Below are 24,028 nucleotides of genomic sequence, written 5' to 3'. Positions count from 1 at the left end.
AGACCTGTCCCAACGGGAGGGGAGCCTATCCGTCCTGCATTCAGTGACACCAGTCCGACACACCCACCACAGCCAAGCGTGGGATGCTGGGAGGGGGCATTGTTTTCTGGGTGAGTCATAGAGGTAAGGAGGGGTCTCTCCTTCAACTCCACCAGAGATTCACATATCCATGAAAAGGGGTCACACTGCAGTGATGATGAGAGAAAAGGAGGGGCGTCTCTGCACAGTGTCCCAGTCAGAGACTCTGAGTATCGACATAGAAATAATGGAGTATGAGCTCATATGGTTTCAGACACACAAAACAAAGCACCTTACAGTGCATTCGAAAAGTTTAAAGACCCCTTCATTTTTCCACATTTTGTTACGTGACAGCCGTATTCTAAAATTTAATAAATCTACTTTTTTTTCAAGTAAAAACTAAAATATCACATTTACATAAGTATTCAGACCCTTTACTCAGTACTTTGTTTGAAGCACCTTTGGCAGTGATTACAGCCTCAAGTCTTCTTGGGTATGCTGCTACAAACTTGGCACACCTGTATTTGGTGGAGTTTCTCCCATTCCTCTCTGCAAATCCCCTCAAGCTCCTGCGTTGTAATGGCTGTGTGCTTAGCGTCATTGTCATGTTGAAAGGTGAACCTTCGCCCCCAGTCTGAGGTCCTGAGTGCTCTGGAGCAGGTTTTCATCAAGGATCTCTCTGTACTTTGTTCTGTTCATCTTTCCCTCGATCCAGACTAGTCTCCCAATCCCGCCACTGAAAAACATCCCAACAGCATGATGCTGACACCACCATACTCCACCGTAGGGATGGTGCCAGGTTTCCTACAGACGTGAAGCTTGCCATTCAGGCTAAAGAGTTCAATCTTGGTTTCATCAGACCACAGAATATTGTTTCTCATGGTCTGAGAGTCTTTAGGTCCCTTTTGGCAAACTCCAAGCGGGCTGTCATGTGCCTTTTACTGAGGAATGGCTTCAGTCTGGCCACTCTATCATAAAGGCCTGATTTGTCGAGTGCTGCAGGGATGGTTGTCCTTCTGGAAGGTTGCAGCGATAGTTGTCTTTCTCCCATCTCCACAGAGGAACTCTGGAGCTCCGTCAGAGTGACCATTGGTCCTGACCAAGGGCCTTCTTCCCTGATTGCTCAGTTTGGCCTGGCGGCCAGCTCTAAGAAGACTCTTGGTTGTTCCAAACTTCTTTAATTTAAGAATGATGGAGGCCACTGTGTTCTTGGGGACCATCAATTATGCATAAATGTTTTGGGAACCTTCCCCAGATCTGTGCCTTGACACGATCCTGTCTCAGAGTTCTACAGTCAATTCCTTAAACATCATGGCTTGGTTTTTGCTCTGACATGCACTGTCAACTGTGGGACCTTATATAGACCACATGTCCAATCAATTGAATTTACCACAGGTGGACTCCAATGAAGTTGTAGGAACCTCTCAAGGATGATCAATAGAAACAGGATGCACCTAAGCTCAATTTCAATCCCAATAACAAAGAGTTTGAATACTTATGTAAATATGGTATTTCTGTTTTTTATAATAAATACATTTGCTAAAAACCTATTTTCCCTCTGTCATTATGGGGTATTGTGTGTAGATTGATGAGGGAAAAAAATATTTCATCAATTTTAGAATAAGGGTGTAAAGTAACAGAGTAACAGGCACCCCAATGGTGGAACAAGCTCCCTCACGACGCCAGGACAGCGGAGTCAATCACCACCTTCCGGAGACACCTGAAACCCCACCTCTTTAAGGAATACCTAGGATAGGATAAAGTAATCCTTCTAACCCCCCCCCCCCCCCTTAAAAGATTTAGATGCACTATTGTAAAGTGGTTGTTCCACTGGATATCATAAGGTGAATGCACCAATTTGTAAGTCGCTCTGGATGAGAGCGTCTGCTAAATGACTTAAATGTAAATGTAAATGTAAATGTAACAAAATGTGAAAAAAGTCAAGGAGTCTGAATACTTTCCGAATTCACTGTAAATAAAATGTTGGGCATTGAATCAGACGGCTCATTCATCACAAAACCCTCTGATATTGCCAACCAATTTAATGGCTTTTTTATAGGCAAGATTAGTAAATGTAGGCCTGACATGGCAACAACAAACTCTGAAACTTTATAACCATGTATAACTGACCAAATAATGAAAGACAAGCATTGTAACTGAATTCCGTAAAGTGAGTGTGGTTTGTCAATAATGACAAACCACCTGGCACGACAACTTGAATGGAAAATCATGGAGGATGGTAGTGGACTATATTGTCACTCCTTTCTCTTTAATCTAAGCCTACAGTAATGTGTACGCTCTCAGGTCTGGAGGGAAGCAAAAGTAATACCATTACCCATGAATAGCAAAGCACCCTTTACTGGTTCAAACAGCCGACCAATCATCCTACTACCGACCCTTAGCAAACTTTTGAAAAAAATGGTGTTTGACAATTTACAATGCTATTTCACAGTAAAGAAATTAACAACTGACTTTCAGCATACTTATAAGGAAGGGCACTCAACATGTACGGCATTAACACAAATGACAGATGATTGGCTGAAATAAATTGTGGGAACTGTTTTGTTAGACTTCAGTGCAGCTTTTTACATTATCGAAAATAGTCTGCTGCCAAAAAAACGTATGCGTTTTCATCCTGTGCCATATCGTGGCTCGAAAGTGCAGCTTTTGGCAGCAGCTAACGGAGATCCTAATAAATACTCAATACTCATATGAAAATACAGCATACCAAAGTCAGACAGAGGAGGCACAGTTTATATGTCATGTTTTTACTGTAAAAACCTTACTGCCGGAAGTCTTAATGAAATGAGAACAAGAGGGTCAAAGTCACGATCAAAGTTTAAGAAAACACTAACAAAGAAAACAGCCAAGAAAGACGGTGATAGAGAGGCAAAATAAAATGTTAGTTTTTTTACAGTGCCCAACCTCAGTAGTCAGTCTGATTCTTTTTGCAAATGGTTTATACTGACTCCGTCTGACTGCCTTACTTTGGTTTCTGTGCCGTCTCTTTAAAACCAAGCATGAAGTACAGCCATTTGGTATAACAACAACCATCTAATTAAAACAGCTTTCAGAGTTCCCAGAATGCTTGTGTAAAGCTCTGCATACTGGTCAAGCCTGGTCTTGTAGATCCTTGTTTTAACTTGTGTCAATCCCTCTAAGATCTACTGGCCAGAGTGGTTGTGGAATGCATCCAGAGCAGGGCCATAACCATGCAACACTACAGAGAATCTGGATCCCCCTCCAAACCAGACCCCTTTCAGCTGATAAAGACATTGTATGCCTCCCAGATGGCTCCCTATGTAGGCCTGTAGGCCCTGGTCAAAAGTAGTACACTATATATGGAATAGGGTGCCATTTGGGACGAGCCCAGTAACTTCTTCACAAGTACTTGAGCTGATGATAGATGACAGAGGTATGAGCCTGTACATCATGTGTCGTTCTGCTGCATGAGGGCACGATGCTGTAAACTCTCCTTCCAGACTCACATTAAGCATCTCCAATCCAAAATTAAATCTAGAAACGGCTTCCTATTTTGCAACAAAGCCTCCTTCACTCATGCTACCAAACATACCCTTGTAAAACTGACTATCCTACCGATCCTTGACTTCGGCGATGTCTTTTATAAAATAGCCCCCAACACTCTACTCAGCAAACTGGATGTAGTCTATCACAGTGCCATTCGTTTTGTCACCAAAGCCCCATATACTACCCACCACTGCGACCTGTATGCTCTCGTTGGCTGGCCCTCACTACATATTCATCGCCAAACCCACTGGCTGCAGGTCATCTATAAGTCTTTGCTAGGTAAAGCCCCACCTTATCTCAGCTCATGGGTCACCATAGCAACAACCACCCGTAGCACGCGCTCCAACAGGTATATTTCAGTGAATATCCCCAAAGCCAACATTTCCTTTGGCCGCCTTTCCTTCCAGTTCTCTGCTGCCAATGACTGGAACGAATTTCAAAAATCACTGAAGCTGGAGTCTTATATCTCCTTCTCTAACTTTATGCATCAGCTGTCGGAGCAGCTTACCGATAACTGTACCTGTACACAGCCAATCTGTAAATAGCACATCCAACTACCTCATCCCCATATTATTACTTACCCTCTTTCTCTTTTGCACCCCAGTATCTCTACTTGCACATCATCATCTGCACATCTATCACTCCAGTGTTAATGCTAAATTAATTATTCAGCGTTAATTATTTCGCATCTATGGCCTATTTATTGCCTACCTCCCTACTCTTCTACATTTGCACACACTGTACATAGATTTTTCATTTTTTCTATTGTGTGTTTGCTTATGTGTAACTTTGTGTTGTTGTTTTTGCCGTACTGCTTTGCTTTATCTTGGCCAGGTCGCAGTTGTAAATGAAAACTTGTTATCAACTGGCCTACCTGGTTAAATAAAGGTGAAATAAAAAAACACAAAGAAAATAAATTATTTTCCCTGTTTATAGCTAGCTCAACAGTTGCTTAAAACGATGACAGAAACAACAACGCTTTGGAGAGTATTTGCACAATGAATCCCAGAATGCATTTTATTATCTTAACATGGTATTGAAACCATTGAATAATATGATTTATTTAGCAAATTAATTTGATTTATTGTCATCAATACACTAAAATATCATGCTGGCTTATGTAGTGGCAAAAAACACATTTTGTTGGTGAAACCACCAGTAGGATCATTTATCATATAGCATAGGTTAAAGAAAGCTTATTGCCCACTCGTAGACGTGATAGACACGTGTCAATAATTAATACTTAGGCATGGTGGCGTGGTATTCAAATTATATAGTGTGGCCGCGGCTCCGCAGATCTGGGCCTGTACTGAGGGATCTGGTGTGACTGCACCGGCTGAAGGTACGCCACTGACTACTGCTGAAGATTAATTAATACTCACTTAATGGCGGAGAGAGAGAGAGAGTAATGGTCAAAACTTGGAAGCCGTGTTAGCTGGGGCTGGATAGAACGATCCTTGGCCAGTGTATACACAGATAGTGCGCGCACCCACACTCCCTGTCTTGTCTGTCAGTAAAGTCATCAAGGCAGCTAGCTAATTAACTCACGTTACTTGTTGGTGTCCCTTATTATAACTAACCTATCGAAAGCTAGCTAGCTGGAGCGATGGTCAGGTAACGTCAGATAGTCACATAGCGTTTACTTTGAAACCGATAGAACACGTAACCTGTTGCAGCCTCTCCTCTATACGCCCACGCTGTCTCTGCTCATTAATTCAATCTTTTGGACGACAGAAAAAGGAATTCATGCAGTCGAAATTATTATCCGTCTTCGTTGTTTAAGGCCGGATATTGATTAAAGAAACCGTACACGGATCAATCCGATCGGATTACTGTTTTTACGCTGACCTGTTGGAATATAAAATGATGAGAATGGAAAGGAAAATGTTTTTTTTACGACATTTTGTACTGTACTCATCTTTTCAAACTGTGTTTCAGGTGAGGCAAATGGGCTATTAAAATATAGCCTACAATCCTAAAAGATGTACACTATACAAATAGTGTGGATAAATAAAATACTTATGCACATAGGCCTACTGTATTATTTAAAAGCCATAATGTCCAAATCTTGTGTTGCCAACTTCTTGGGACTGCTTGGGACCAGCCTGATTTACAGTACAGGCAATGTACCCTTCAACCCTCTCATGAAAAAGCACACTGTCCCTAATTATTTACATTTTACTCATTGTCAATGTCTAACATTACATGTAGTTAACTGATCTTGCTCTACTTGTAAGGGACTATCCCAAAGCACATAACGTTTCCTGGTTGTCTATCAACTTCAAAACACTGCTTTTGTGGGATTCTAAACCTACCAACTATTCATACACTGTTGAATATTCAGTGTAAGTAAATAATTCACATACTGAATACTGGTTTATGCACTTACAGAAAGAGAGAACAATTTCAATCATTCCATGGAAATGCCTTATAGTGTGTTTATCTGGCACTTCAATGATTATTGAATGGTTGGTCGAAAAAGTTCAGTTGCCGACATCAAGTTATTACCGAATACTACATTACTGCCTTATACTATTCATGAAATGAAACATCTCCATGAAATATTAAAAAGATGTTGCCTATAATCACATTATCATGGGAGATCTGCACTAACCTATTCCCAGTCTCAGTCTCTGACCCTGAAGAGTCAGGGTGATGTGTTGGGTGGCAGTAGGAGGGCAGGACTGATGTGATCAGACTACACTATTGATCTGCTAAAAGGGTTTTCAGAAATGCATCTTATACACAGAAAAATCAATGATGTACATTTAACTCTGAAAGTTTCAAATGTACACTATTTTCAGTGAACATATGATCCTCACCTGTACTGGTCTTAAAATAACACTTTTGAAAGTGGTAAAGATTTAACTCTGTTTCAGTGTTCCCCTTTGATTGTAGTGTTGGCATAGCTCTACTGTAGAGTAATACGCAACGCCTACAGTGTAAAACATAACACTTGATTCAGAGTAAACTGGAATCACTTTGCTTAGTGCTGACGCTGTTACACTTTCTCAGTGTAAGAAGTTAAAACCTTTAGTGTTACAGTAAATCCTTTTTGGTGTTCTTTTAACACTGGATGGTGTAAAGCCTAATTTGCATATTTCCCAGGGTTCATTTTCTTTTTGAGTAAATTGTAGAGTTAACACCCATGACTACATTTGTTAGTTGTTGGATTCATTCCTTTTAAAGGCCTGTGGCTTTCACCGAGTGAGTTCCTAGGGTGAATGTTATCATTAAAATGAAACTATGACAATACATTACATACTCTATATCATAAGGCCTTACTTATTGGCCTAGTTGATGGCCCATTTTTACTCCAACACGGTGGTGTTAGGTAACTCCTGGTTAAAAGGCCACATCAGGATGTGGTATGGAATTCCTATTGCAATCCAGCCAGAGTTAGGCATCCAAGTTTGATTTTTTATTCACCAGGAACCTGCATTCTTAATTAATTGACATGGTTAGTAAACTAGATTTTTTTTAAAAACACTACTTAAATCATTTAAATGGGAACAACTATTTCCGTAATGGCTGCAATAAATCTTACTAACTGATCGGATTAGTTTAGAAAAATGTGTTATGTATCTTGGTGTAGCATAAGATTAATCAGTCAATCAATGTAGGCAACATGCAAAAACACAGATATTAAAAACAATCCTAAAATAATCTACCTGCAGTTGAGCATGCTGGGAAATATGAAAATAATGGGTGTGGTTTTTATGGGACTGTTTATTGTCAACAGTGTAAAACAATAACTCTGGTTATTAACACCAACACTTGGGGTTCTTTTACACCACTAATTGTTCTTTTACACCACTTTAACTCCTGAATTAACATTAGAAATGTTACTGAAAAATCAACACTGTCCAATTTGCCGTGTACTGTTGAATAGATCAAGGGAGGTTGGAGCTGAATTTTTTTTAATGAAGTACAATGTGTGTGATATGTGGTGCAAAGAGCTCAATACTACAAAGATTCATATTTGGTACTTTTCTTATTGTTGAACTAAGATTCCAGTCCAGACCCAATGAATTACCTAAATGCAACAAAAAAATGTTTGAAGATAATGATAATCCTTTGACTGAAACCTACCATTACGTCTATTTCAGTATTGGCCAGAACAGAGAGAGGAACGCTAACAGTATCAGAATGATGCTGTGACTGTATCATAAATATCTCCTTTATTTCAGAATCGGTCAGAACAGAAAGAAGAACCAACACTGTATTAGGACTATGGAGACAGAGTGTGACCTGTCCAACTCTCTGGTGGACCTGAAGGCCATATACTCCTCTGATGTCCTCTCAAACCCCTACTTTGCGTGAACTCTGACCTCATAGAGTTCCCCCACACAAGGTCGGAGAGGTTCACCCCTTACAATGACAGTAGGTACCGCAGCCATACAATGACACATTTTTCGCATGCCCTGATACATGGCAGTTAACACCTGTGGTGCCATAGGAATCAACAGCCATGTATCAGGGCACATTTTCTGCATGACAGTGCAGAAATGTTGGTTCTTCTATAAATCACCTGGAGAAAGAAGAGTGTGCGACTTTCTTTGTTTTCTATTCCAACTGCATGCCAGTGTCACCAAGTGGGGCCAGGTGTGACAAGCAAGCTTGTCAACCTCTCGTGTTATTTCCCTTCCAGCTCTTATAGGCAGACCTGAGTTCAAACTTGAGATGAGCAAAGACAAGAGGAAGATCATCCTGTATGTAGAAGACCCTCTCACAGCCCTGTTCAACGAGCAGAACCAACAGAGAACCATCCAGGATGTCTTCGCTGATGAACTGCAGTACAAAGTCACCTTTGGGAAAGCAACAAGCACGGGCAAGGTAAGCTCAAAGGGGAGGGTAATAAAAATGGCAGCCCTACACTAGATATTTACAGTTCCTAAAAGTACTCTAGGGCCTGGGGTCGAACCAAATGAGACAGACATTCATCAATGGTTTAGGCTCCTTAAAGGTGCAAGTCAAGGAATATAATTATGCTGAACAAAAAGATAAACGCAACATGTAAAGTGTTGGTCCCATCTTTGATGAGTTGAAATAAAAGATCACTGAAATATACCATATGCAAAAAAGCTTATATCTCAAAAATGTTTTGCTCACATTTCTTTACATCCTTGTTAGTGAGCATTCTCCTTTGCCAAGATAACCCATCCACCATTGGAGTGACATAACAAGAAGCTGATTAAACAGCATGATCATTACACAGGTGCACCTTGTGCTGGGAAAAATAAAAGGCCACTCTAAAATGTGCCGTTTTGTCACACAACACAATGCCACAGATGTCTCAAGTTTTTGTGAGCATTTAATTGGCATGCTGACTGCAGGAATGTCCACCAGAGCTGTTGCCAGAGCTGTTTTAGAGAATTTGTCAGTACGTCCAACCGCCCTCACAACTGCAGACCACGTGTAACCACACCAGTCCAGGACCTCCACATCCAGCTTCTTCACCTGTGGGATTTTCTGAGACGAGCCACCCAGAAAGCTGATGAAACTGTAGGTTTGAACAACCGAAGAATTTCTTCACAAACAGTCAGAAACTGTCTCAAGGAAGCTCATATGCGGGCTCGTCGTCCTCAACAGAGTCTTGACCTGACTGCAGTTTGGCGTCGTAACCAACTTCAGTGGGAAAATGCTCTTTGGAGAAGTGTGCTCTTCACGGATTAATCCTGGTTTCAACTGTACCGGGCAGATGACAGACACCGTATATGGCGTCGTGTGGGTAAGCGGTTTGCTGATATCAACATTGTGAACAGAGTGCCCCATGGTGGCGGTGAAGTTATGGTATGGGCTACAGAAAACAAACACAATTGCATTTTATCGATGGCAATTTGAATGCACAGAGATACCGTGACAAAATCCTGAGGCCCATTGTCGTGCCATTCATCCACCGCCATCAGCTCATGTTACAGGATGATAATGCACGGCCCCATGTCGCAAGGAGCTGTACAAAATTCCTGGAAGCTGAAAATGTCCCAGTTCTTCCATGGCCTGCATTCTCACCAGCCATGTCACCCACTGAGCATGTTTGGGATGCTCTGGATTGACGTGTACGACAGCATATTCCAGTTCCCGCCAATATCCTCCCACTTCGCACAGACATTGAGAGGAGTGGGACAACATTAACAGCCTGATCAACAGGCCACAATCAACAGCCTGATCAACTCTATGCGAAGGAGATGTGTCGTGCTGCGTGAGGCAAATGATGATCACACCAAATACTGACTGGTTTTCTGATCCATGCCCCTACCTTTTTTTAAGGTATCTGTGACCAACAGATGCATATCTGTATTCCCAGTCATGTAAAATCCTTAGATTAGGGCCTAATGAATTTATTTCAATTGACTGATTTCCTTACATGAACTGTAACTTAGTAAAACCTTTGAAATTGTTGCATGTTGTGTATATATTTTTGTTCAGTGTAAATTAAATGTGGATGATTCGCAAGCTTACTTCTGATTATATTGCATGGGAAATCTTTCTATGTGTGTTATGAATATTCGATTTTTTATGATAGTAAAACAGCAACGTACAAGTTATACAAAATTAAATACATTAGAACACATATAATAGCTTCTTATGTAATTCTCCCTCTAGAAAACAAAGATCTCTGCAAGCAGTTAGATAGAGCTAGAAGAGGGGGATATAGATCCTGGGGTGAGTTACTGCTTCAACGTGCAGGCCTACATCCTCTCCCGCAGGACAGACAAACAGCTGGGAGAGCTCAGTCAAAGACAGTGCTCACCGGGCAACGATATGTCCGTCTTTGAAGGTAAGGACACTAACAATGCCAAGGTCATTGGTTCAAGTCCCGCAGGGATCACATACACACACTAAAAATGTTTGCTCTCATTGTCACTGTACTGCAAGTGGCTTTGGATTAAAGCATCTGCTAAGTGGTATATGTATATATATTATCGTGATAAATAGTACTACTGAGGTGTACTGTAGCAGGGTTGGTGTCTTTTATTCTCTAGTATACATTTCTGGCTCATGTGTCAGCCTTGATCTTTTTGAGAAGTTGTGTTCATAAAGGAAATTCGGCCCTGTTTTACATTTTAGTCATTTAGCAGACGCTCTTATCCAGAGCAACTTACAGTAGTGAATGCATACATTTCATTTCATGCATTTTTTTTTGTTTGTACTGGCCCCCCATAGGAATTGACCCACAACCCTGGTGTTGCAAACACCATGCTCTACCATCTGAGCCACAGGGAATTATTGTAAGTCAATAATTTATGTTGGCCATTATATTTTTAAGGGAGATCAGATATGCAACTGTGGTACTGAGGATATCGCCACTCAGCTAATGCCAAGTCCTAGTATTATAAATGTAGAATCATTCATGTGCGTCTTACTCGCTGTGAGGAATGATGAGAAGAGGGGTTTAGCTGCTGATTATGTCTCCTAGTGGGCCAATCAGGATGGGAATGCAAAGAATAAAAGAAGCAAATTAATGACTAATGTTAAGACTGAATGTGAAAACAACACTGGAAAAGTCCCTGTGTGTGTGTGCGTGTGACTCATCATCCAGCCCTATAATGGTCGACAATCCTGTTTCTTCTCCAGAGTATGGGATCGGAGTGATTGCTAGGTTCATCCCAGCCTTTTTGGGGGCCCTAAGTGAGATTTGGTTGTGGGGGTGGGCTCCCACCTCGCTGCAAAACATTTTAATGGAGACGATGGAGAGAAGTTTTAAGTTAATTTCCTACAATTCTACACATTTTGCCATGGGCCATATAGAAAATATATTGATGCTTTAAAGGTTTGAGGGCTCAGTAGATAGATTTTATGTTTAAACTAAATAGTTTTGCCAGAGCATTGTCTGGACATCTTATATATACTGCTCAAAAAATAAAGGGAACACTTAAACAACACATCCTAGATCTGAATGAAAGAAATAATGTTATTAAATACTTTTTTCTTTACATAGTTGAATGTGCTGACAACAAAATCACACAAAAATAATCAATGGAAATCCAATTTATCAACCCATGGACGGCTGGATTTGGAGTCACACTCAAAATTAAAGTGGAAAACCACACTACAGGCTGATCTAACTTTGATGTAATGTCCTTAAAACAAGTCAAAATGAGGCTCAGTAGTGTGTGTGGCCTCCACGTGCCTGTATGACCTCCCTACAACGCCTGGGCATGCTCCTAATGAGGTGGCGGATGGTCTCCTGAGGGATCTCCTCCCAGACCTGGACTAAAGCATCCGCCAACTCCTGGACAGTCTGTGGTGCAACGTGGCGTTGGTGGATGGAGCGAGACATGATGTCCCAGATGTGCTCAATTGGATTCAGGTCTGGGGATCGGGCGGGCCAGTCCATAGCATCAATGCCTTCCTTTTGCAGGAACTGCTGACACACTCCAGCCACATGAGGTCTAGCATTGTCTTGCATTAGGAGGAACCCAGGGCCAACCGCACCAGCATATGGTCTCACAAGGGGTCTGAGGATCTCATCTCGGTACCTAATGGCAGTCAGGCTACCTCTGGCGAGCACATGGAGGGCTGTGCGGCCCCCCAAAGAAATGCCACCCCACACCATGACTGACCCACCGCCAAACCGGTCATGCTGGAGGATGTTGCAGGCAGCAGAACGTTCTCCACGGCGTCTCCAGACTCTGTCACGTCTGTCACATGCTCAGTGTGAACCTGCTTTCATCTGTGAAGAGCACAGGGCGCCAGTGGCGAATTTGCCAATCTTGGTGTTCTCTGGCAAATGCCAAACGTCCTGCACGGTGTTGGGCTGTAAGCACAACCCCCACCTGTGGACGTCGGGCCCTCATACCACCCTCATGGAGTCTGTTTCTGACCGTTTGAGCAGACACATGCACATTTGTGGCCTGCTGGAGGTCATTTTGCAGGGGTCTTGCAGTGCTTCTCCTGCTCCTCCTTGCACAAAGGCGGAGGTAGCGGTCCTGCTGCTGGGTTGTTGCCCTCCTACTGCCTCCTCCACGTCTCCTGATGTACTGGCCTATCTCCTGGTAGCGCCTCCATGCTCTGGACACTACGCTGACAGACACAGCAAACCTTCTTGCCACAGCTCGCATTGATGTGCCATCCTGGATGAGCTGCACTACCTGAGCCACTTGTGTGGGTTGTAGACTCCGTCTCATGCTACCACTAGAGTGAAAGCACCGCCAGCATTCAAAAGTGACCAAAACATCAGCCAGGAAGCATAGGAACTGAGAAGTGGTCTGTGGTCCCCACCTGCAGAACCACTCCTTTATTGGGGGTGTCTTGCTAATTGCCTATAATTTCCACCTGTTGTCTATTCCATTTGCACAACAGCATGTGAAATTTATTGTCAATCAGTGTTGCTTCCTAAGTGGACTGTTTGATTTCACAGAAGTGTGATTGACTTGGAGTTACATTGTGTTGTTTAAGTGTTCCCTTTATTTTTTGAGCAGTGTATATTGATACCAAACAGTTAGATGACAGAAGATGATGTAAAAAAATCAAAGCAAAATTAAACACAACTGTGGAATCTGGTACTAATATGGTACTCCGTTTGATTTTGATGGCATTTTCATAATAAAGTCTTATCATTCATTTGTGGTAATGTGTTTATCTTTGATATGAGACATTGTTGAAGAGTGGGGGAAGGTTACGTAACTTGAGAGTTATCACAGCAGACATCAGTCTTGTGTAGTTCCTGCAAAAAGTATCTAACTAGCAGCACCTACAGGTCATTCAACTGACATTAGTGTCAATCATTCATAAAAAAAACACACACACATATATATATATATATATATATATATATATATATATATAACATTTTCAAAACATTATACAATTACAATTCTGTGACAATCTTATTCACACATTTGTTTTTGGAGTCCAAGTCAAATACTTTAAAAACAGAAAGGTTAAAAGATCCATTGAAATGGAATGAGATGTTTTCAGTTTTGTAAATGGCTTAAAGATACCGTATAGTGACAGTCAGCATGTTAGGCCTAAGGTAGTTCATTGTTGACCATCTCTTGATGCCTCCCTAAGCCAGAGAAAAGTTTATTTTAATGCATTCCAAATATACCAAAGTATACATAAATATTCAAAAAAAATCAAATAATATATCTGAAGTATGCTATAAAAATATAATAGCGTTACACTTCAACACACTTATTAAAAGTGTAATTTTATATTCATTGTTTTTTCAGTCTTTTAGTATACTATAAATATGCTATCATCACACTTCAATACACTTATTAAAAGTGTACTTTAAATTAATTGTTTTTTCAGTATTTTAGTATACTTTAAATACACTATCATCAACCTTCAATACACTTACTAAAAGTGTACTATAAATTCATTGTTTTTCAGTCTAAGTATACTATATGTTCACTATCATTAAACTTAAACACACTCATTAAAACTGTACTTCAATTTCAAATGCTTTAAGAGGAATTTACCTTTCAGCATGACAATAATTTACAACACAAGGCCAAATCTACATCAAGCGGAAACAAATTATATTTAAATATCCTTAAATCATACTTTACTAACAAATTTCAAGTATATTTATATTTTATTAGCTTTTAAGTATATTAAATACATTTAAAAATATCTAAACTGGGACACTTTTTTTGTCCTTAAGTATATTAGATAAAGAGCAAAACAAATATACTTTGAATTTACCTTAAGTACATTTTAGGTATATTTCTCATAAATTATAATTATTCTAAAATGGTATTTGAATTAGAATTCCTCTATTTTCTTTACAAAAAAAGTGTATTTATAATGTGTTTCAAGTATGCCTTTACAAATACACTTCTACTAATTAACTACATCAGCTATTGTAAATAGCCATGTAGAGGTTACCTTGATTGACCAAGGCATCTTCTCAACCAATGTTAACATGCTATTTACAAAGCTGTTGTGGCTAGAGCAGCAATTTCCAAGTGTAAATTGTGTATTTTGAATGAATATACTAATTTACAATTAAAGCGTTTGAAATTGAAGTACAGTTTTAATGAGTGTGTTTAAGTTTAATGATAGTGAACATATAGTATACTTACACTGAAAAACAATGAATTTAATGTACACTTTTAATACGTGTATTGAAGGTTGATGATAGTATATTTATAGTATGCTAAAATACTGGAAAATAATAATTCAAAGTACACTTTTAATAAGTGTATTGAAGTTAGATTATATTATATTTATAGTATACAAAAAGACTGAAGTGTATTGAAGTGTTGTGATAGTATATTTATAGTATAATAAAAAAGACTGAAAAAATATAAAGTTCACTTCTAATAATTGTGTTGAAGTGTAATGTATCAAATTTATAGTATACTTCAGATATACTAGAAAAATACATCTCGTCTTTGAAGTATATTATTAGACTTTTTAGTATATTTAAGTATACTTGTAACATATTAAAATACACTTTTTTTCACTTGGGTGTTGATGTTATAAGTGGGCAAAGGTCCCACTCCTGCTGACCACACAGGAACTCCCATCATCCTCTCTGAGAAACTGGTGAGAGTGTGGAGTGTTAGTTAACATCAAGTTTAAGTTAATATAGCAATCATAAAACATTTGGTTATTTCACCTCAAACTGCTACTTAATGTACATGTTTGGTCATGATATTTATTCGAACAACGTACCCACCTGTATACTGTGGTCATGACCACTCAGGTAGACTGTGACATCAGACTTCTTCAGCAGTGGTCGTAGTCTGTTTACAAGACACTTAGTAGGGCCATTGGGATCGATGGACCACACAGGATAGTGACCAGCCACCACAATAAACTCAGACCTGGGAAAGAAGAATAGACACAAGACTGTGCTAGCCGGCTGAGCTAAAGCCTAGGAATTAGCTTCGGGGAGCTAAAACAACTCTTCATGTCTCAGGCAAGGTTACTCATAATGTGAGTCTGGCTTACTGAACCTTTTCTGTTACAGGAGTATCTAGTCCTCATACAATAACAGTAACAGTTAAGGAATGTGCAGTATGTGTAGCGGTGTGATGGTCTTTCTTGATTAAAAGAGTGATTGGAGTTTTGTGGAGGACTGGAGTCATTCAGGGAACTCTACAAACATGCTCTGAAATCTTCACATTGTTTTCCTGAGGCTCAAACAACAACTAGTCGATTCAGAGACTTCTCTTTTCCTCTGAACTGTGACAAAACAAAACATTGAATCCATCCAAGCCATTATTTACCCACAGAACAAGTTGTCTACTAATTTACCACAATGGTTTTCCATATGTACTGAGCTATATTGTATGCAAAAAAATATATACATATATATATTATTTTATAATATTACAAATATTACAAGATTTTGTTAAACAAGTAACCTTTTTTTTTCTCAAAAAAAGATAGGTGACAAAATTATTGCCACCCCAGTTTGTAATACTTTGTGCACCCTCTCCTTGATAGGATAACGGCACTGAACCTTTTTCTATAATGTTTTATGAGATTGGAGAACACATTGGGATGGATCTTAGACCATTCCTCCATATAGAATGTTTCCAGTTCCATTGATATCCATTGGTCTGTGCTTATGGACTGCCCTTTTCAAATCAAACCAAAGGTTTTCAATGGGTTTCAAGTCCGGAGACTGAGATGTCCATTGCAAAATGTTTACTTTGTGGCCAATTAACCATTTCTTTGTGGATATCGATGTGTGCTTGGGGTTATTGTCTTGTTGGAAGATTCACTTCTGGCCAAGTTTCAACCTCCTGGCAGAGGCAAACAGGTTTTTGGCAAAAATGTCTTGGCACTGGGTAAAGTTCATGATACTGTTGATCTTACCAAGGGCCCCAGGAACAGTGGAAGCAAAATAGCCCCATAACATCAAAGATCCACCACCATATTTTACAGCAGGTATGGGGTTCTTTTCTACTGATGCATTCTCATCTCGATGCCAAACCCACTACTGGTGTGCATAGACAAAGAGCTCTATTTTCATGTCATCCAACAAATGTAAACGCATGGAGTTTGCTAAACGGCATTAGCACTTGGATTGGAACTGGTCCTTTGGTCAGATGTTATGAAAATAGAGCTCTTTGGCCACACACACCAGTGGTAAGTTTGTTTTTGTATGGTTTATTAAAGGTGCAATATGAAGAAATCGTTCCACAATTCCCTGGTTGCTAAAATTCTAATAGTTCACCTAATTTCAGTTTATGTGACAAATCGAGCAAGTATAGTGTAGAGAATCATTGTACCATCTAAACCGCTGTGAAATATATTTTCCATAACCAAAAATATTGTATTTTCAGCTGTTTGAAGCTGGTGTACCAAACCAAATAGCGCACATAGAACAGATCTGCAACTTCTTAAACTTGCTTTCAATGAAAATGACAGATCTTTCTATGTGAATTTGGTCAGGTTGCCGAAAAAGTTACATATTGCATCTTTAAGGGACATTAATATAACGTGTTACCATTTGTTTTAAAGACAAATTCTTTAGTGTGAATGTTTTTCTCTCTTTCGGGAAAACATAAAACTGGTTGTGGTGACATTCAATTATCCCATTAGTTTAGAAAAATTATGGAATTTTGTTCATGAGAAAAATGCCAAGTAGAACATTTTTACAAGCTCTCTGTGAACTAACTGTTTGTCTTTACTTAGAAGTCAAGTCTGTGATCTTTGCGTTGAATTCCAAAGACATCCCATTTCTGTTTCATACAAGCACACCATGTTTTATGATGATCCACATCTCTTCTAAAATGAGTCTGTAAACCATGCTGAGTGGCCCTCTGCAGTTTACTGGCCTTTCAGGGCACTATCAACTTTTATGTCAGCAGTGTGACAACCTCTCATCCATGTCTGTCCCTACATTCTCAAACCTATTCTTAAAAAGCAACTGAACGCAATGATTCTGAATGTGTTTCTCTGTTGCTCATTAAGAAAAACAAGATTTCAGTCTTAGGATGTGGTTCGATGTGGCAGTTACTGATGTTTGTCCCCCATGAGACACCATAGGAACAAAGCCAGAATTACTTCTTCAAAATAGTCAGAATGAATCTTAGATAACTCAAGAAATCTGTTATTAATTTTGATGTTTTTGCAGAGGAGGTTTTAGTCGTGAAATTTTACATCTAGCTAAGGTGTTTGGAGGATTATTTCTTAAGTTATAAAATGTGCGACGTGTTGTCTTACGAAAACAGTCAGATCTGCTGCTTTGATTGCAAGATCTGTGTCTCTGTCTGTTCTGCGGTAGGATTGGATAGAGAACAATCACCGCAGCTGTGTATCCTGTTTTAGTGGTCAAGTGAGCATGTCAAAGTCAAAACCCTACAAGTCATGACTAACTCACTTACAAAACTAGTTTTGGACGAGACTGACTTTATTAATAAAATTATCCTATTTACACTTTGTAGTCCATTTTGACAATACAATAAATGTTTCTGACAAATATTGATGCCACATAGGCTGTTTTATATCAGATAAGTTGTTTGTTGGCTTCAGTTGCACTTTAAATGAGTTTGTTCTATGTGATTAATGCCAAAACCAACTTTGAACTTAAAACAATAATTGTGTCCCCGGAGCAGTCATCACATTAAGTGATGTCCAATCAACTGCATGACAGCCCAACCATAGAGTTTAACCTGTTCCTGAGTAGAGTGGAGGTACCATAGTCTGGTCACAGATCTGTTTGTGTTGTTTTGCCAACTTTTATGGTCATTGTCATAGGAATTGGCAAGATAGCACAAACAGATCTGGGACCAGGCTGGATACACCAGATACCTGCCGGTGGCCTTGGGAGGTGCAATAGTCTCACTCACTACAGTGACAAAGACCTCATTGTTCTAAAGACCTGGCAGAGATTGCACAACCCTGTGGCATGCCGTGTACTAAACTTCATGGGACTGACTGACTAACTAAATGTAATATGAGACATGCATGGCACGATTACGCGATTAGTTCTTTAGAATAGTTATATCATAAAAACATATTATCATATAAACAATTGGAGTCATAAATGTGTGATTGTGATTTATATGCTGGGAGGTTTAGAATCTGCTTGATTTTTTTAATATATATTATATATATTATTTTTTACACTCTAAAAACAAAACATATATTACATACGAACAACAACTTACAGACACACACGAACAACGACTATATCTAATCTACCCAGAGCTGCATGCTCACACCCCCACCCCTAGTGCCTGCGTTATTGTTTTCCACTTGGACTTACTGTAAATTGTACCAATTTGTTTTTCTCGGTCGCCCATGCTATTTCAAAATTTCAATAATAAATTACTCGATTTTTCCGTTGTGTTAATGATGGCTGATTGATTGATCAAGTTTTTAGTATACTTTTTTTTCAAGATGAGTGATGATTAGAGAATCATCCAGCCCATTGGATATCTTACTACTGTACACCCCCATATGCCATGTTTTGAAATATACAGACAGATGGATTAAAAGTAAGTGTACATTGTAATACTTCTGACAGCCAACTTTCTAGCTCCACCCACAACTTCCGGACTTTATAACATTCCCAGAAAGCATGGATTATTGAATCATTATTAGTTTTACACTTGAGACATGACTCTGCCATTGTGCTGTAGAATTTGGGAATTTTGTCTCTTGTATAATACATTCTATACATTAGTTTATACTGGATTAAGTGTACATTTTAGTTAACTGTAATTTAATTAGTTATGATCCAACTTTCCTTCCATCAATAGTTTATATATTTTTTCTAAGACATTGCCAGTTGGATATGCTCTCTGCAAGATGTTGTATATCTTATCAATCATCCTTTTCTGACCCAAATAAGATTCTGTGACGATCGTCGTAAGGAGGAGACTAAGGTGCAACGTGGTAAGTGCTCATGATACATTTTATTATATTATAACTCATGATACATTTTATTATTTTTCACCATGTAAGGTACAATTCAACATTAGAAAATTGCCTTCCTGGTCCATATGCTGGGATATAAATAAAAACGTTGTATTCTTCTTTATCAGGATGCCAACATCTCTGTTGTTTCTACAGTAGGTGGCAGCAAAGGCCTCTCCAACCCAGCTCCTCTTTAAATGTTCAATTTGTCCTTTTTTAAATGTAACTCGTGCAACAGCAACAACAAAAATCATATGCTGACAATCTCTTTATGTGTTCAAGAACCATATGCTTTTCCCCCCCATCATGGAACCCATGGACATTCCATGTGATAAGGTGCATTTTGTTGGTCTTTAGTTAACCTTATCTGTTCCGTTTATCATTGAAGAACCAAGTTAAACATTTTAGTAGACATGACATATAAGGGCGGTGGGAATTCCACAGAATGGGAAGATCATAGTATAAATACATAGCAATTCTATAAATTGTATATACAGTTGAAGTCGGAAGTTAACATACACCTTAGCCAAATACATTTAAACTCAGTTTTTCACAATTCCTGACATTTAATCCGAGTAAAAATTCCCTGTCTTAGGTCAGTTAGGATCACCACTTTATTTTAAGAATGTGAAATGTCAGAATAATAGTAGAGAGAAGGATTTATTTCAGCTTTTATTTATTTCGGTAGCATTGCCTTGAATTGTTAAACTTGGGTCAAACGCTTCAGGTAGCCTTCCACAAGCTTGCCACAATAAGTTAGGTGAGTTTTGTCCCATTCCTCCTGACAGAGCTGGTGTAACTGAGTCAGGTTTGTAGGCCTCCTTGCTCGCACACGCTTTTTCAGTTCTGCCCACAAATTTTCTATGGGATTGAGGTCAGGGCCTTGTGATGGCCACTCCAATACCTTGACTTTGTTGTCCTTAAGTCATTTTGCCACAACTTTGGAAGTATGCTTAGGGTCATTGTCCATTTGGAAGACCCATTTGCAAACAAGCTTTAACTTCCTGACTGATGTCTTGAGATGTTGCTTCAATATTTAGTCATTATTGCCAAACAGTTCTATTTTTGTTTCATCAGATCAGAGGATATTTCTCCAAAAAGTATGATCTTTGTCCCCATGTGCAGTTGCAAACCGTAGTCTGGCTTTTTTATGGTAGTTTTGAAGCAGTGACTTCTTCCTTGCTGAGCGACCTTTCAGGTTATATCGATATAGGACTCGTTTTACTGTGGATATAGATACTTTTGTACCTGTTTCCTCCAGCATCTTCACAGGGTCCTTTGCTGTTGTTCTGGGAATGTTTTGCACTTTTCACACCAAAGTATGTTCATCTCTAGGAGACAGAACGCGTCTCCTTCCTGAGAGGTATGACGGCTGTGTGGTCCCATGGTATTTATACTTGCGTACGGTTGTTTGTACAGATGAACGTAGTACCTTCAGGCATTTGGAAATTGCTCCCAAGGATGAACCAGACTTGTGGAGGTCTACATTTTTTTTCTGAGGTCTTGGCTGATTTCTTTTGATTTTCCCATGATGTCAAGCAAAGAGGCACTGAGTTTGAAGGTAGGCCTTGAAATACATCCACAGGTACACCTCCAATTGACTCAAATGATGTCAATTAGCCTATCAGAAGCTTCTAAAGCCATGACATAATTTTCTGGAATTTTCCAAGCTGTTTAAAGGCACAGTCAACTTAGTGTATGTAAACTTCTGACCCACTGGAATTGTGATACAGTGAATTATAAGTGAAATAATCTGTCTGTAAACAATTGTTGGAAAAATTACTTGTGTCATGCACAAAGTAGATGTCCTAACCAACTTGCCAAAACTATAGTTTGTTAACAAGACATTTGTGGAGTGGTTGAAAAACGAGTTTAATTGACTCCAACCTAAGTCTATGTAAACTTCCGACTTCAACTGTATAGAGCGTGTGAGGATGTAGGCTGAGCAGGCGTTTAACAAAAAACACAAAACAAAAACATAAAGCAAAGTACGTCTTTGTACTTGAGGCGCTATGCCTTTTTAGGGCTTTTTATCTCCTCTCCTAATATACCAAAAAACTATGTGGATACATACAATGTACATACTTGTCACGTCCTGACCAGCAGAGGGAGTAGTGGTGTAGTATTTTGGTCAGGACGTGGCAGAAGAAGTCTGTATGTGTTGTCTAGTATGTCTGTTTCTGTGTTAGTCTTGTGACTCCTGATCAGGAACAGCTGGGGATCGTTGTTCCTGATTGGGAGTCATATATTAAGGAGTATGTTTGTGGGTGGTTGTGCTAACACTGCTAGTCTTTTTTGTTTGTAGTAAGCCTGTTAGCCTGGCGTGAGTTTCGTGTTTATTGTTTTCCTGTGTATACTTTGCTTTAATTTATTATTCTTTACATTAAAAGATGAGTATCCACATTCCGCCTGCAGTTTGGTCCATTCAACACGGCTTCAACATTTATGACAATACTTTTGAAAAAAGACTGCCACTTAAATACTGTGGTTGGTTTGTATTACCTTACAAATTAAATTCAAGTACAGTGGCTAGTGGGGGTCTGCTTGGGGTGAGTGGGTCCTCTGAGAGACTGAAATGGGATGAGTGGAGGCCTAACGCACACCTTAAAGAAGTCTCTCCTGCCTTCCCACACACATCCACATTCACTCTCCCAGGTATATACACAGACACATACGCACACATTCACACACTCCCATCCATAGAACAATTATTGACAATTCTTGACTTGCATGCTATATTTCCTCTTTTATATTGTCTTGATCTCCCTTCCCTCCTTTGCCCTCAGAATGTTGACTTTGGTCTGATAGTGCCATACCTTCAAGATTCACAATGCGAGGGTATTTAGCGTTCTTCTGCTTCACGCCGACACATCCATGCCAAGCTCCTCCGATATCAGCTTGATCACGTAGCTGGAAAGGTCCCCTTTTCCCTCGTTCTCTAAGGACAATATTCTCATATTTTGTCTCAATCTGTTTTGTAGCTGACCCAATTGATTATTTAATCCGTCACTGAGTGCAGTCTAATCTTCTAGAATAGGCCTATACTTGTACAGTACCATGCCCATGACAGTATAAGTGATCTAGTGCAATGGTGAGTATGTCATGACGTTACCTTAAACAATTGTGTCCATGTTACAATACAGGGAGACAAATGCACTAACATGTACTAAATATTTACAAATCATAAAATGTACGGTATGGCAGACCTGTCCCAACGGGAAGGAAGCTTATCCGTACTGCATTCAGTGACACCAGCCCAACACACCCACCTCAGCGCTGGGAGGGGGCATTGTTTTCTGGGTGAGTCATCGATGTAAGGAGGGGTCTCTCCTTCAACTCCAGCAGAGATTCACATATCCATGAAAGGAGGCCACACTGCAGTGACGATGAGAGGTAAGTAGGGGCCTCTCAACACAGTGTTCCAGTCAGAGACTCTGAGTATCAACATAGAGATAATGGAGTATGAGCTCATATGGTTTCAGACACACAAGATACAGCACACAGCACCATAAATTACATTTTGGGCAAAAAGGCGAACTCAATCACATTCTTCATTGAATCCGATGGCTCATAATTCTTTTAATTATTTTTTTTAACTAGGCAAGTAAAATTCATCACAAAACCCACTGATATTGCCAACTTATTGAATTACTTTTTCATTGCCAAGATTAGTAAACTTAGGCAGGACATGACAACAAACGCTGAACCTTCATATCCATGCATAACTGACTAAATTATGAAAGACAAGCATTTAACTTTGAATTCCGTAAAGTGAGTTTGGAAGAGGTGAAAAAATTATTGTGGTATATCAATAATGACAAACCATCTGGCACGACAATTTGGATGGAAAACCATTGGGGATGGTAGCGGACTATGTTGCCACTCCTATTTGCCATCTCTTAAAACTAAGCCTGCAGGAATGTGTGCATGCCCTCAGGCCTGGAGGGAAGAAAAAGTCATACAATTTCCCATGAATAGCAAAGCACCCTTTACTAGTTCAAACAGCCAACCAATCAGCCTGCTACCGACCCTTAGTAAAATTTTGGAAAAAATGGTATTTGAACAAATGCAATGGAATTTCACAGTAAACAAATTAACTGACTTTCAGCATGCTTATAGGGAAGGGCACTCAACATGTACGGCATTAACCCAAATTACAGATGATTAGGTGAAAGAAATTGTGGGAACTGTTTTGTAAGACTTCAGTGCAGTTTTTTACATTATCAAACATAGTCTGCTGCTGAAAAAACGTATGTGTTATGGCTTTACATCCCCTGCCATATCATGGATCGAGTGTGAAGCTTTTGGCAGCAGCTAATGGAGATCCTAATAAATACAAAAAAATATGGATATGACAATACAGCATATCAAAGTCAGACAGAGGAGGCACAGTTTATATGTCATGTTTTTACTGTAAAAACCTTACTGCCGGAAGTCTCTGAGTCTTAATGAAATGAGAACAAGAGGGTCAAAGTCATGATCAAAGTTCAAGAAAACACTAACAAAGAAAACAGCCAAGAAAGACGGTGATAGAGAGGCAAAATAAAATGTTAGTTTTTTTACAGTGCCCAACCACAGTAGTCAGTCTGATTCTTTTTGCAAATGGTTTATACTGACTCCGTCTGACTGCCTTACTTTGGTTTCTGTG

General features: G+C 39.5%; 1 long non-coding RNA gene and 1 pseudogene across 2 annotated transcripts; both read left to right on the top strand.

The window, feature by feature from the left end:
• Positions 1-7,716: 7,716 nt before the first annotated feature.
• Positions 7,717-12,066, top strand: LOC106578497 (tissue factor-like; annotated as a pseudogene). The gene is made up of 3 exons (XR_014381605.1): positions 7,717-7,929; positions 8,198-8,382; positions 10,153-12,066. The product of XR_014381605.1 is annotated as a tissue factor-like (transcript).
• A 2,710-nt stretch (positions 12,067-14,776) lies between these two features.
• LOC145862292 (uncharacterized) lies at positions 14,777-21,783 on the top strand. The gene is made up of 2 exons (XR_014381604.1): positions 14,777-19,359; positions 19,509-21,783. It is a non-coding gene; the product is annotated as an uncharacterized LOC145862292 (long non-coding RNA).
• The last annotated feature ends 2,245 nt before the right edge of the window (positions 21,784-24,028 follow it).

This window comes from Salmo salar, chromosome 19 (genome assembly GCF_965601325.2).
Source record: "Salmo salar chromosome 19, fSalSal1, whole genome shotgun sequence".
NCBI lineage: Eukaryota > Metazoa > Chordata > Actinopteri > Salmoniformes > Salmonidae > Salmo > Salmo salar.
The sequence above is the reverse complement of the archived record's forward strand: the minus strand, read 5'-3'. Positions and strand labels throughout refer to the sequence as shown.